This window comes from Bubalus bubalis, chromosome 8 (assembly GCF_019923935.1).
Source record: "Bubalus bubalis isolate 160015118507 breed Murrah chromosome 8, NDDB_SH_1, whole genome shotgun sequence".
NCBI lineage: Eukaryota > Metazoa > Chordata > Mammalia > Artiodactyla > Bovidae > Bubalus > Bubalus bubalis.
In genome coordinates this window covers 92,216,403-92,230,576 of record NC_059164.1, presented here as the reverse complement: position 1 = coordinate 92,230,576, position 14,174 = coordinate 92,216,403, and the positions used below count along the sequence as shown (strand labels likewise).

The window sequence follows — 14,174 nt, the reverse complement described above, 5'->3', positions numbered from 1 at the left end:
CAAAGAACACAGCAGACTGACCACCACTCCTACTGACCACTACCACTATTTCAGGGAGAAATCCTATTCTAGTTTGAACAAAATTCCAGACTCTATTAACCACCAAGGTAAATTCCCTCATCAAGGTCAAATGCAATCAATTTAGAAAAGCAATATGACAACCAAAATATGCAAAGTACAAGCGGGGAGGTTTATTTCTGTATTTCATTATCAAGCCAGGGAGAAGGCTGAAAGGTCACGAGGCTTTCCTTTGCTGATTCCGTCACCCACCTCTGGTTGTTTCTATTATGCTCCGGCTCTATAGGCTCTCTCATGGGCACAACAACTTCTACCCTCACGTTCCTTGTTTTCCTTTGTTTACCATATGGGGAAATGTCTTCTATGGTAACATTCTCTAGGGATGGGGTCAGAGACCACATCCGGTGGTTTAAATTTCCCTGGAAACAACACGCAGTAAAAAGTGATGATAATTAGTACACTGATACGGTGCTTTTCACAGCTAAAGCTTACATGCTGCAGTAAAGCTTAGATATATGGTTTGGATATATTTGACCATTGGGTCTCTAGTAATAGAGCATCTGGTTTTTAGTTGGCATGAGTTTGTGGAATAAAAATTGTGTTTCCTGGCCTCTCTCTCGGCTAGCTAAGGCTATAGGGCAAAAATGATGCAAGATCAGGAGGTGGATGAAATTTCTGTAAGGAATCATCATGGGAAGGGGGCATGCTCTTTTTCACTCATTTTTCCCTTCAGACTGGAATATAGACTTGATGGCTGGAGCTTGAGCAACCCTACTGGGCCATGAATTGGCATGTTAAGGATGGTAGCATAGCAAGATAAAAGGGCTCCAGTTCCTTGAGGATCATAAAATCATACTAGTCCTGGACTCTTACCTTGAACTTCTTCTAAGTATGAAAGAAATAAAGGTTTCTTTGATTTTGAATCAGGCTTAAAACTAGCTGATAGAACTATATAAAATGCCTATATACTCCCCTGGACTAATTTTACAGGAAGTTATGGTACTATTTACCAATAATTCTAAGTAATGAAGAAAATAGGCTTAACTTTACAATAAAATTGGACCTTAAGAATGACAAACAAGTAACTTCTGGAAAAAGTTGTTTAATATATATTCTAGTAACATTCACTGGTTTTGTTTTTATGTGTATACACTGTTGTTGATGTTGTCGCAATTATTGACTTTTGCACATTTACTGATGAGCACTTTGGTGAGAGTCTCCTTGAGTATGTTGATTGTCCTTTGGTTTGAGGTTAAAGTCACCTTGTCAGGGTTAGGTATCATTTCAAAAGCTTTCTCAAGAATGACTAGGATATCTGGTTGTCAGTTGAGGCTAGGCCCAGGTTTTGTGGAGTTTAAAGCTTATACAGTTTTCGAGATTCTTAAAAATAAAAAGACTGGAGAGAGGGGTGAGTCAAGAGTTATTGTTTAACAGGTACAGAGTCTGAGCTTGGAAAGATGACCAAGCCTTGGAGATGAGTGGTGATGATGTTTGCACAACAATGTGAAGGCATGCACTACCGCTGAACTGTAAACCTAAAAATGGTTAAAAGAGTGAACTTTTCATTATGTGTCTTTACCACAATTTAAAAATGCTAGAGAAATCAAAAATGAGATTTAAAATCCTACAAAAGTATGGTACAAAATTGCTGGAGGGATGTCCTCCTAGACCTTGGAAGGGCACATAAGGGACCTTGAAGCTTAAGCTTTATTATCTCCATGGTAAATATTTTAAATATAAAAGTAAAGTGTTAGTTGCTCAGTCATGTTTGACTCATTGTGACCTCATGGACTGGAGCCCACCAGGGTCCTCTATCCAATACTGGAGTGAGTAGCCATTCCCTTCTCCAATTTTAAATATGTGTCACTATTAAAAAAAACAAACTGTATTACATAAAAAGTATATGTACTTGTAAAATATTAGAAAATATAGACAAGCTTAAAAACAAATAGCATATTCCTACCACCCAGAGAATATCACTCACTGTAACAGCTACCTGTGTGTGTACTAAAATGAGATCATACTGTAAAAATGGTTTTATAACATTTTTATCCCTGTTTTGTTTAGGTAACACTTTCTACCTTTGTGTTTTAGTTATTTTATCTCATCTCATTTAATTTCCAGGCCATATTAAAATTTTTCCAATTATTCTTAGCTGCTTTATCCATATCAGTATCCAATCAAGGACCCTAATGCCTGTTAAGCTTAATCTCATCCAGTCCCTTTTTTAGAACACTTACTGGTGGAAAAAACTGAGTCAGTTGTCCTACAGAATGTCCTTCTGTATTTCTCTGGTTTTCCCTTGTGTTAGCTTTCTTCTCTAGCTACTACATTTCCTATGAAATAGAAGTTATATCTCAAGGGCAAATGGATTCAAGTACTAGTCACTATTTCTTAGTAAAGAGCTACCATGGGATCTACGTGAGCTACTATTCTCCTCTCCCAAAGAATGTCAGTAGAAAAATACATATAAAGAAAACACATCAGAAGAAAAATGATTTCAGAAAATAGAATAAATTCTTTGAAAAGTATCACTCTAACTGAATACAATATGAGACCCTATGAAACAAAAATTCAGAGATACCAAAATTATATGAAAAGGAGACTTGGAAAGGTAAGGAAAGAAATAGAAGAAAAACACACTATCTGAAAGTCACATTAGAAACCACAAGAAGTGGAGTTGCTATAACAGAAAAGTGAGTCAGTGCCACGGATAACAGATGTGAGAATATCACACAGACTCAAAAGAGAAGTACAAAGAGATGAAACGATTAGAAAGAAAATGGTAGCTATGTGAGATGTTTATATTGATCCAGCATACAGCTAGAGTCCTGATGAAGAGGGAACAAATGAAATTGAAAAAGTAGTCACAAGCGTAAAAGAAAAGCCATTTCTGAAACAAAAAGACTCAGCTTGGCAAGTGAACAGAATTTCCTATATTCCAGGTAAATTGAGTAAAGAGACTATTGAAAGCAGAATAGCTCTTGTGAAGTTCCTAAATCTTAGGGATAACAAAAGCTTCCTACTATAAACATCCCAGCAGAAGCAGCAGACCATCTACCAAGAAGAAGAAAATGAGACTGACCTTGGACTTCTTTTCAGCAGTTTTAGATGGCATAGGACAATGGAACAATGTAGAAAGAATGTTGAGGAGGAAAGGATGTGACTCAACAATTCCATAAATGGCTGGAAATTAATTCAAGTGTAAAGGTAGCAAAAATAATCTTAAAACTCTAAGCACTCTAGAATAAGGAAAACCATAAGCTGATTCTTTGAAAAAAAAATTAGATGACCCACTAGCTAACAGTTTAAGTTTTTAAAAGGAATACAGAAATCATAAAACTTGAACTAAGAAAACACAAATAAGTACAAGTAAGAAGGACAGGTTCCTGGGTAATGGTAGTAACATGAAGCTTAGAGCATAAAATAGGTAGTCAGAAGACCCCAAAATACAATGACTTAAACTAAGCAGAATTTTTATTCTCTTACATAGTAGTCCAAAGGAATGTAGTCTACAGCTGGTAGAGTATCTCTGCCATTCTCAACATGTGACTTCCATTTCTGAGTTCCAAGGTGACTGCTTCAGCTCCTGCCATCAATGTTTGCATCCTGGCCATTGAGAAGAGGAAGAGAGAAGGGGAGTGTACACTCATTCCTTTTAAGGGCAAGACCTGGAAATGACATAATCACTTTTGCTCACATCCCATTGGTTGGAATTCAGTCACATGACCACACCCAGCTACAAGGGAAGCTGGGAAATGTAGATTTTTTAGCTGAGTGAACGTGAGTCCCTGTAGAACTGGAAAGTTCTATTACTTATTATTTAAAGATGAAGGATATTGATAGATTACCAGCAACCTCTGCAAGGAAACCATGTCACAGAATTACTCCCTCTGACACCCACAGTAAATACATAATATTTAATAGCAAAATTTTAACTATTGACAGTCTAACCAGGAAAGAGGTTAAATGGTGGTCAAAGGATAGGGAAAACATAAAATCTGGGTATGGCCTGATAATAAAGAAAGCAAGTGATTATAATTGTGTGTGTTCTCACAGATTACCTGCCACCCCCAACAGGAGAGAGACAACCAGAGATGAGTAATAAGCTTTGGGGAAACAACAATAAGGAAAATCTTCAAGAGAAGAAGCCCTTATTGATCACAACACTGTCTCTGCGAAGGCAGAAAAGCTCAGCTAGGCTCACCATTTTTCAGATCTCCAGGCTGACCTAACAAAGATTATTCCATGAGAACAGGATGCATCTCCAGCTAGAGAAAAGAACATTTAAAAGGCCATCAGGATAGAGCGCATAGCCCAGAATCTCACCTGGACAGACAGTCCGGAAGAGATTGGATATGTAAAGTGTGTTGAAGTGAGGGCAGAATAAGCAAGATGGAGCTGGGAGACTGGGAAGGGGTGGGAGGGAGCCTAGGAGGGAGCAATGGCCCTCCTGGGATGGTACCAGGGAGCAAGTGATGCTGTCAGGAACTTGTTTCTCTGATAGGTAAAGAGAAGGTGTGGGACCAGCAGAGCAAAGGAGCCTCTGGGAGCAGCCCCAGGGTGAGGAGAGCGCAGGAGAAAGTGGAGATAACAAAGTAAGCTAAAAGTTGTTATCTGTTCAAGTATCATCAAGTCAACCAGAAAATATCTGGAAGGTCAATATTCCAATATGATGGCCTCAACCTTGTCAGACTCAAGTTCCCTTTTCATGGTAAATATTTTTTATAATACCTCTTTTGCTGTTCTGAAATAAAATTCAGTGATTATATCCTTATAGAAATATATACATATGTAGTTTTAAGAAATCGATGTGCTTCAATCTTATGTGGCAGCCTGAAGGGAGCAGAGTTTGGGGAAGAATGGATATACATATATATATATATGGCTGAGTCCCTTTGCTTTTCACCTGAAACTATCACAACATTGTTAATTGGCTATATTCCAACTCAAAATAAAAAACTTAAAAAAAAAAAAGGAAAGATAAAAAGAAAAAGAAAAAAATCAATGTGTTAGCCTGTCATGTAAAAGGAAAAAAGTATAATGAAAATATATATTCCAATATGTAAATTCTTGCATACAACTTGCAAAAGTCACAGTGAAATCTAATCAGAAACTTTTACTCAGAAAACAATGAAACCTAATCAGAGACTTAGAATGCAGCTGTAACAACAAAAAAATACCCTTGAAGGTGTATTGAACTGGGTACTGAAAAGCAGTAGAACTCCACTATAGACAAACAAGTGAGGTCCCAAATAATCAGTTGGTTGGTGGGGCATTATTCTGAAGTTAATAAAATGCCTGGGGCTAGGCTACTCAGCCAAGGGGCTGGGAGATGCAGATCTGACCCATGAGGGTCCCCGCTGCGGTGTGGTGGCACCTGGTGACAGCCTGCTTACCTAGGCCAGAATCCAGGGCTTGGGCTTGGGTTGGGCCCCTGGTTTAGCAACTAGGTTGGGCAAAGCCTGCAACCAAAGGTCTCGGTGATGATGACTGACAGAAATGGGCACAACAGGGACTGACACGCATGAAAAGAGGCCCAGAGGCCATTGACCCCACTCCCCTCTGGACTTTGAGACTCACGAGCTGCCCAAAGCTCATGCCAAGCTGTTCTGGGCTTTACTTTTCTCATCTGTAAGGTATAGTTCAAAATAACAGCTATCATCTCACACAACTGGGAAAATTACATTAGACTGTAGAAATGGAGACACTTTTTGAAAAATCCAAAGCATTTACAAATGGAACATCCTGAGGATGGGTGTGTGAAGATCTCATACCACTAGGGGCCACATTCTTCTTGCATCCAGATGTGGCCCTTGACAGGAATGTGACAGAAATTCCTTTCTTTTGTTGTGCAAGGCAGCATGCTTGACTGGAGACTTTAGGGGGCTATAAGAGGGCTTCCCTGATGGCTCTATGGTAAAGAATCTACCTGCCAATGCAGAAGACATGGGTTTGATCCCTAGGTCAGGAAGATCCCCTGAAAAGGAAATGGCAACCCACTCCAGTATTCTTGCCTGGGAAATCCTGTGGACAGAGGAGCCTGGTGGGCTACAGTCTATGGAGCTGCAAATGAGTTGGACACGACTAAACAACCACAGCAAGACCAACTTGGAATAAACTATGACTACTTGTTTGTCAAGAACACTTGGTGTGTTTCCAGTTACTGTTGCAACTATTAACATTCAAAAACAGTGTTTTGTTTGGAAGCATCATGAAAAAATGTATCTCTCCAATGGGGAAATTTATTGATTTATTCTAAGTCAAACAGGAATCAGAAACAGATTCGAAAACTTGAACTGAAACCTCTTGGTATATTTCTAGATTGTTGCATTTCTGGTTGTTTCCATTCAAGATATAGCTCCAATAAGTGCCTTTAGACTTAATAATTCTAAATTTTCATTTAAAATGTTCGCTTTAGGAAGTTTCACCATTCTCAGTAGTTGTTTTTCTCTTTTGAAACCATAGTCTTGGATTTCTCAAGATTGACCCCTTGTGGGCTTTTTTTTTTTTTAAGTAAGAAAGGAAGACTTTATTTGGGGCAGGAGGGGTGAGGGTTAACACAACAGGTGTTAACACAACAGGTATAAGGACCACCACGATGGAATTTTGCAACTGAGGAGAGAAATTGCATCAACTCTGACTACAGCATGGATGTGTATGCTCAGTTGTGTCCAACTCTTTGTGACCCCATTGTTTGTAGCCTGCTAGGCTCCTCTGTCCATGGATTCTCCAGGCAATAATACTGGAGTGGGTTGCCACTTCCTCCTTCAGGAGATCTTCCCGACCCAGGGATTGAACCTGTGTCTCCTGCATTGGCAGGCAGATTCTTTACCACTGAGCCACCTGAGAAGCCTTATTGGTGGCATTTTATAGCCAAGGAACAGGGTGGGGAGCAGTGGATGGAAATTTACTAAGAGGAAACATCAGGGGTAAGAAGGAAAGTGAAGAAGAACTAAAGAGCCTCTTGATGAAAGTAAAAGAGGAGAATGAAAAATTGGCTTAAAGTTCAACATTCAGAAAACTAAGATCATGGCATCTGGTCCCATCACTTCATGGGAAATAGATGGGGAAACAGGGGAAACAGTGGTTGACTTTATTTTGGGGGGCTCCAAAATCACTGCAGATGGTGACTGCAGCCATGAAATTAAAAGACGCTTACTCTTTGGAAGGAAAGTTATGACCAACCTAGTCAGCATATTAAAAAGCAGAGACATTACTTTGCCAACAAAGGTCTATCTAGTCAAGGTTATGTTTTTTTCAGTAGTCATGTATGGATGTGAGAGTTGGACTATAAACAAAGCTGAGTGCCGAAGAATTGATGCTTTTGAACTGTGGTGTTGGAGAAGACTCTTGAGAGTCCTTTGGACTGCAAGGAGATCCAACCAGTCCATCCTTTAGGAGATCAGTCCTGCGTGTTCATTGGAAGGACTGATGTTGAAGTTGAAACTCCAATCCTTTGGCCACCTGATGTGAAGAACTGCCTCATTTGAAAAGACCCTGATACTGGGAAAGATTGAAGGCAGGAGCAGAAGGGGACGACAGAGGATGAGATGGCTGGATGGTATCACCAACTCAATGGACATGAGTTTGGATAAACTCCGGGAGTTGGTGATGGACAGGGAGGCCTGGCGTGCTGTGGTCCATGGGGTTGCAAAGAGTCGGACATGACTGAGCAACTGAACTAAATTGAACTAAAGGAGGATTCTGGCTAAACTGAAGTGACAGGATTCTTGCTGAAGATGAGACATGTATTGTTTTGTTTTTCTAAATCAATGCTCTGTGGTTCTGGGAGTTCATTAGTGGATGCCTTGGTGGCCCCAGGATGCAGGTCAGAATGGCTCATTTCGACATGTTCTCTGTCCCCAGGTTCTCTGCTTCTCCCACCTGCTGTCTCATCACTGCTGCTGCTGCTGCTGCTAAGGCGCTTCAGTCGTGTCCGACTCTGTGCGACGCCATAGACGGCAGCCCACCAGGCTCCCTGTCCCTAGGATTCTCCAGGCAAGAGCACTGGAGTGGGTCGCCATTTCCTTCTCCAATGCATGAAAGTGTTAAGTGAAGATAAGTGATAAAGTGATAAGATACTCTAGTATCTCATCACTGCTGCTGCTAAGTCGCTTCAGTCGTGTCCGACTCTGTGCGACGCCATAGACGGCAGCCCACCAGGCTCCCCTATCCCTGGGATTCTCCAGGCAAGAACACTGGAGTGGGTTGCCATTTCCTTCTCCAATGCATGAAAGTGAAAAGTGAAAGTGAAGTCACTCAGTCATGTCCGACTCTTAGCGACCCCATGGACTGTAGCCCACCAGGCTCCTCCGTCCATGTGATTTTCCAGGCAAGAGTGCTGGAGTGGGGTGCCATTGCCTTCTCCGATCTCATCACTACTAGAGTCTTAATGGACCTGCTGTTGATTATTTTTCTTGAGATTTACAGGGCATTTGTGAAGCTTTCATCTCATTTCCATCACACATTTTAAGTAGGTCCCTCTTGGTATTATTCCTTGAGGACATTTTCTCTTGTCTCTGAATTCCATTTCAGAAACTTTAACAGGCATTCTTACGTTGTTTGGGGGATGGGTTTTGCAAATATCATGTCCTGGTGGGCTCTATATGACTCTGGATGACAATGTTTTATTCCTTTTCCCTTTTAAATGATGTGCTTATCAGCCCTTGAAAGCTTTACTAATCCTTTATGTTGTGTTATTTTCATCTAAGCAATAGTCTCCGGGAAGTCAGTTTCACTACGCTCATTCAGCAAAGACTGTAGTTTCTTCCCTCGTTTCTATGGGGAATCCCTCCCCATGGAGGAACACTATGGGGCAGCCAGGGCTGGCCATGGCAGAAATGGATTCACTTAACAGCTTTTAACTGGGTATCTAGTAGGAACCAGGCGCTGGAGGAAACAGATGACTAAGACTCCTGTGTTTGCCATGTTGACACAGCATCCACTTTTCTGAGGATAGCAGCACATCAATTAGACTTCATGGTTGTAGGCACAGGAAGCGACAGGCTCACCTAAGCCAAACAGAGTTCATTGGAAGACTTTTGGAAGGTCTTGACAACAGCTGAAAGTTATGGGAACCAGACGAGGGATTTGGGATTCTTGGCAGGAACCAAAAGAGGACAAGAAGCTGGATGGATGCCCAGCCCTGTCACACAACCAGCACTGCCTGGTCAGGATGCTGACCCCACTACCATACCTTCATTTAGTGGGGATGAAGGACATCCCTGATCAAGATATAAAATTCAGGAGGGAGCATCCAGTTGGCTAAAGTTCATAATGGCCCTAGGGGTGAGGGGAGGCCATGGTTACTGGAACTAGGAAAGAGAGAATTGAGTGGAAGAGGCTGCCACAAGAAGAACAATTTCCTTCTCCTGAGGGACACACAGCCAGCCTCCTGTTACTGCAAGAGAGGGAATAATTGTCTTGATTCCATTCTCCCCTCATCCTCTGATCTCCTACCTGGACTTCCTACTGGCCAAACCCGTCTGGAGACCAGAGGCAATGAGACCATTGATGTAGTCTATGGTCTTGTGGAACAGGCAGAAACCATATGGTTCTGGCCACAGAGAGGGTGAAGAAGGGAGAGAGTGGGTTTGAATGGAAAAGGGAAGATAACTGGCACAGGCAGGCAACAAGGCCCAAGAGAGGTTCCTGGGACTTTGAATGTTAAACGGAAAACCATAAGGACAGAGAACTTGGTGGAGCCTTGTTCAAGCTGGTAACAGTGTCCCAAACAAAGTGTGGATTAAAACCACGTCCTGCATCCCTGATGCTGCTCTGAGTCTGCATTTTCTTTCTTCTTTTCGGGAGAGGGGGGTCTGCATCTTCTAAGCCTGTTTCTCTAATTGTCTCTGATTCTGTGCTCTGCTCTGCTTAGTTGTTCAGAGGTGTCTGACTCTTTGCGACCCCATGGACTGTAGCCCACCAGGAACCTCTGTTCATGGAATTCTCCAGGTAAGAATAATGGAGTGAGTTGCCATGCCCTCCTCCAGGGAATCTTCCCAACCCCAGAGATCAAGCCCAGGTCTGCCCGCATTGCAGACAGATTCTTTATCATCCAGGGAAGCCCAAGAATACTGGAGTGGGTAGCCTATCCCTTCTCTAGGGGATCTGCCCAACCCAGGAATCGAACCGGGGGTCTCCTGCATTACAGGCGAATTCTTTACCAGCTGACCTACCGAAGAAGTGAGGGACACAAAACCCAAGCTCCTTCTAAAGATAGAGAAATTCCTATTGCTTGCAACTGAAGAACTCTGAGACAGAAATTGGTACTAGAGAGTGGATTGCAGGTTATAGGTCCCCAGGGAGTTTATTTTATCCTAACAAGACGGAATAGAATTCAGCAAGATTCCAGCAATATTCCGGGTTGGGAACTTAACTGTCAATGGCCTGCAGCTAATTATAAGTTGTTGATAACCAGGACCATTTGTTGGCTGAGGGTATCCAGGGAACGAGGTAGCTGCTGCCTTCGGACAACATAAGGGGTATGAAGAACTCCTGGACACTGGGGTACAACAGGAGCTTCTGATGACACAGAATAACTCAAAGAAAGAGACCAAAAGTTCAAAGAAAAAGAACTCAGAATCCAGGTTCCTTGGGTTGTTGAATTTTGAAGACTACCAAAGTCATAGCTTCAATCCAGTCTTTAAAAGAAAGGCATGATGAAACAGAGTGAAAATTAGGGATTAATTCTAGAGACTTAGAAGATCCAAACCCTCAAATCCTTCTGGAAATTTCCCACTGCCTAATCCCTTATGAGAAGAAGGATTTCCTTTCTTTCAGGAGGATGCTAAAATTTTCCCTCAGAGTTAGGAGACTGGTAAGCAGAAATCAATTCCACAATGTCCAGTGGGTGTGGCTAGGTAAGTGTAGGAATCAATGTAGGGAAGAGAAAGTATTTACCCATGAAAACATATGGTAGGAATTTGATGATTTGTATGTGCAAAGTCTGGAAGTATCTGTTATAATAAATTTAAGGAACTCCATCAACGAGGGACAGCATAATTTTAGACAGGGCTGGTTTATTAATATGGGTCCTCTTACCACAAATTATGTAATGATTGCTATTTCTCCCAGCTCTGTGTGTTTCTAATTGTTTGCTGTGTTGGCTTAAATGAGCTTGGATTCAACCTGGTTTACGTTAAAGAACAATGAGAGGCCAGAAATTCCTTGATAGGATATAGAAAAAGGAATTCAAGGCTTTGGGAGACAAGAATGCTGACTCATCTATTGTGTACCTCCTCTGTCCTGGCCCAACTCTGTCCTTTGAGAAGACCCTGAATACTTAGACATCTCCAAGGTTTTTGCAAAAGTTATTTATTTATCTGGCTGCCTCAGGTCTTAGTTGCATCATGTGGTATCTTTCATTGGAAGGCACAGACTTCCTAGTTGTGGTGCATGAGCTTAGTTGCTCTGCAGCATGTGGGATCTTAGTTCCTTGATCAGGGATCGAACCCATGTCCCCTGCATTGCAAGGCAGATTTTTAACCACTGGACCACCAGTGAAGTCCCTATCTCCAGGGTTTTGAGAAAGCATTAGAATGTCTAATAGGCTAGTTGTAAGCCTGTAAATGGGCTCCAGGGGAGACTTTAGTGGAGAAAAAAGGACTCTGGGAAGCACTCGAGGACCAGAAACATAGTCAGGTTTGGTAATCAGAGAGCTGAGAATGGTTTGACCTTTTGAGATCTGGGACTGTACTTACTTAATTAAGGGTGCTTTGGGGACATTTTTCAAGACTTCTGGCTGTTGTACTTCTATTTGGGGATTTGCACATCATAAATTTCGCTTTCCTGGGGAGGAAGCCAGACCTTACTTCCCTAGCCTCTGTTTCAGCTCAGGTACATCCTGTCACCTGGGTTCTGCCAAGCAGACTCACTTATTTGGGAGTGAGAACATAAGGAAGCCAGCACCGCACAGCCTTGTTTTCCGGACCAGGTGGCTGCAGAAGTGTCTGATATTAAAAGACAGTGATGGCAGACTCTCGGCCCAGCATCGCTGCGGGGAGCTGTAGTGTTTGTGTTGTAGCAGGGCATGGGGTCTTTGTTGGGGCAGTCCTGCCGTGGGTGGGCCATCATTCCTTGTTCTGGCTGGATAAGCCTTCAAGCCATTTCTCTCTTGTCTTTCGTGAGAGTGTGTCAGCTACTGGATATCCCGTCAAATGTTCATTTTATGCCTGAACTTCAGAGAGTTGGTTGTGGACACCTAAAAAATAAAAACTGAGGACTTCCCTGGTGGTTCAGTGGTTGACTCTGGGCTTCCAATGCAGGGGGTGTGGGCTTGATCCCTGGTCGGGGCATTAAGATCCTACATGGCATGCTGTTTAGTTGTTCAGTCACTAAGTTGTGTCCAACTCTTTGTGACCCCATGGACTGCAGCACGCCAGGCTTCCCTGTCCTTCACTATCTCCTGGAGTTTGCTCGAACTCCTGTTCATTGAGTCAGTGATGCCATCCAACCATCTCATCTTCTGTCATAGTATTATGAGTAATCACAGACAAAGCATATACCTAAATTGTACTTCTTTTTAGTACAACTTTTTCCTCTTCAAGTTAATAATTGTAGCATTGTCTTGTTTGCTTGGTTTAAAAAACTAATTATTTATTTGGCCGCACTGGGACTTTATTTGGCTCACAGGATCTTTGTTGCCACATTCAAACTTTCAGCTGTGGCATGTGAGATCTAATTCTCTGACCAGGGATTGAACCCCAGGCCCCCTGCGTCGATAGCTCAGAGTCTTACAAACTGGACCACCAGGGACATCCCTACTTGGTTTTATATACTATTCCTAATGTACCCCTTCCCAGGTGGTGCTAGTGGTAAAGAATATGCTTCCAAATGCAAGAGACACAAGAGACCCAGGTTTGATCCCTGGGTTGGGAAGATCCCCTGGAGGAGGAAATGGCACCCCACTCCAGTATTCTTGCCTGGAGAATCCCATGGACAGAGGACAGAGACATATTTAGCAGAGTCCTTTCTTGCTCCAATAAGAACTGACTGCTCTGCTGTCATTCTGGCATCTCCCTCCATCAATATCCTGGATTTCCTTTACTTCTATGCTACATTGAATCCATCCTTTTCCTGGATCCATGTTTTCCTCCTTCTGAGGAATTTTAATGCAGTGCATCCTCCAGAAGTCTTCGAAGGCAGGGTTGTATGAAAAAATTTCATAAGTTACATCTCCAAAGTTTGGAGCTTTTAATACTTAAGGATGGAAATGATTCCACCAGAGGCACAAAAATCATTCTACTGATTGGGACTGATGCTGCTATTTTGGGCTCCACTTGCCATTAGCAGAGCATGTGATTATGTATAAAAGGGGGTTCTGGAGGCATTTGAGAAGCACTGACTCATTATCAAAGGCAAAAGTGTTGTAAAAACAACATTGGGGCAGGGGCAAATTGGCATGGAACCCAAAAGATCCCTGAGATGCTTCTTTACAGCACCTGCTCAGTTAACGGAAGAGCACGTGAGCCTACACAGCCAGACCAGTGAGGGCTTAGGGGTTTGGTTTTTTTGTTGTTGTTGTTTTGGCTGCACTGTGGGGCATGCAGGATCTTAGTTCCCTGACCAAAGATCAAATCCATACTCCCTGCAGTGGAAACGCAGAGTCTTAACCACTGGGCCACCGGGGAAATCTAAACCTAAAGAATTAACTTTTAAGGTTTTTCAAGAATTAAGTTTTATGGTCTTCCTACCAAGAGAAGAACCCCATCTAGCTGAGGTGCTTGTCAAAGCAAAAGGTACATGGAATGCGTAATAAAGAAATAAATGCTACCTTGTTGTCCAGTCACTTAGTCGTGTTCAACTCTTTGCAACCCCACGGGCTGTAGCACACCAGGCTTCCCTGTCCTTCACTATCTCCCGGAGTTTGCTCAAACTCATGTCCATTGAGTCGGTGATGCCATCCAACCATCTCATCCTCTGTCACCCCCTTCTCCTCCTGCCCTCAATACTTCTCAGCATCAGGGTCTTTTCCAATGAGTCAGCTATTTGCACCTCTTGGCCAAAGTATTGGAGCTTCAGCTTCAGCAACAGTCCTCCCAATGAATATTAAGGATTCATTTCCTTTAGGATTGACTGATTTGATCTCTTTGCTGTCCAAGGGACTCTCAAGAGTCCTCCTGTACCACAGTTCGAAAGCATCAGTTCTTCAG

The 14,174-nt window shown here is 42.4% G+C and overlaps 1 long non-coding RNA gene across 1 annotated transcript; it reads right to left on the bottom strand.

Moving 5' to 3' along the window:
* Positions 1–99: 99 nt before the first annotated feature.
* LOC123334791 lies at positions 100–3,635 on the bottom strand. The gene is made up of 2 exons (XR_006552918.1): positions 3,508–3,635; positions 100–437 (listed from the first exon to the last, which is right to left on the bottom strand). It is a non-coding gene; the product is annotated as an uncharacterized LOC123334791 (long non-coding RNA).
* Positions 3,636–14,174: the final 10,539 nt, after the last annotated feature.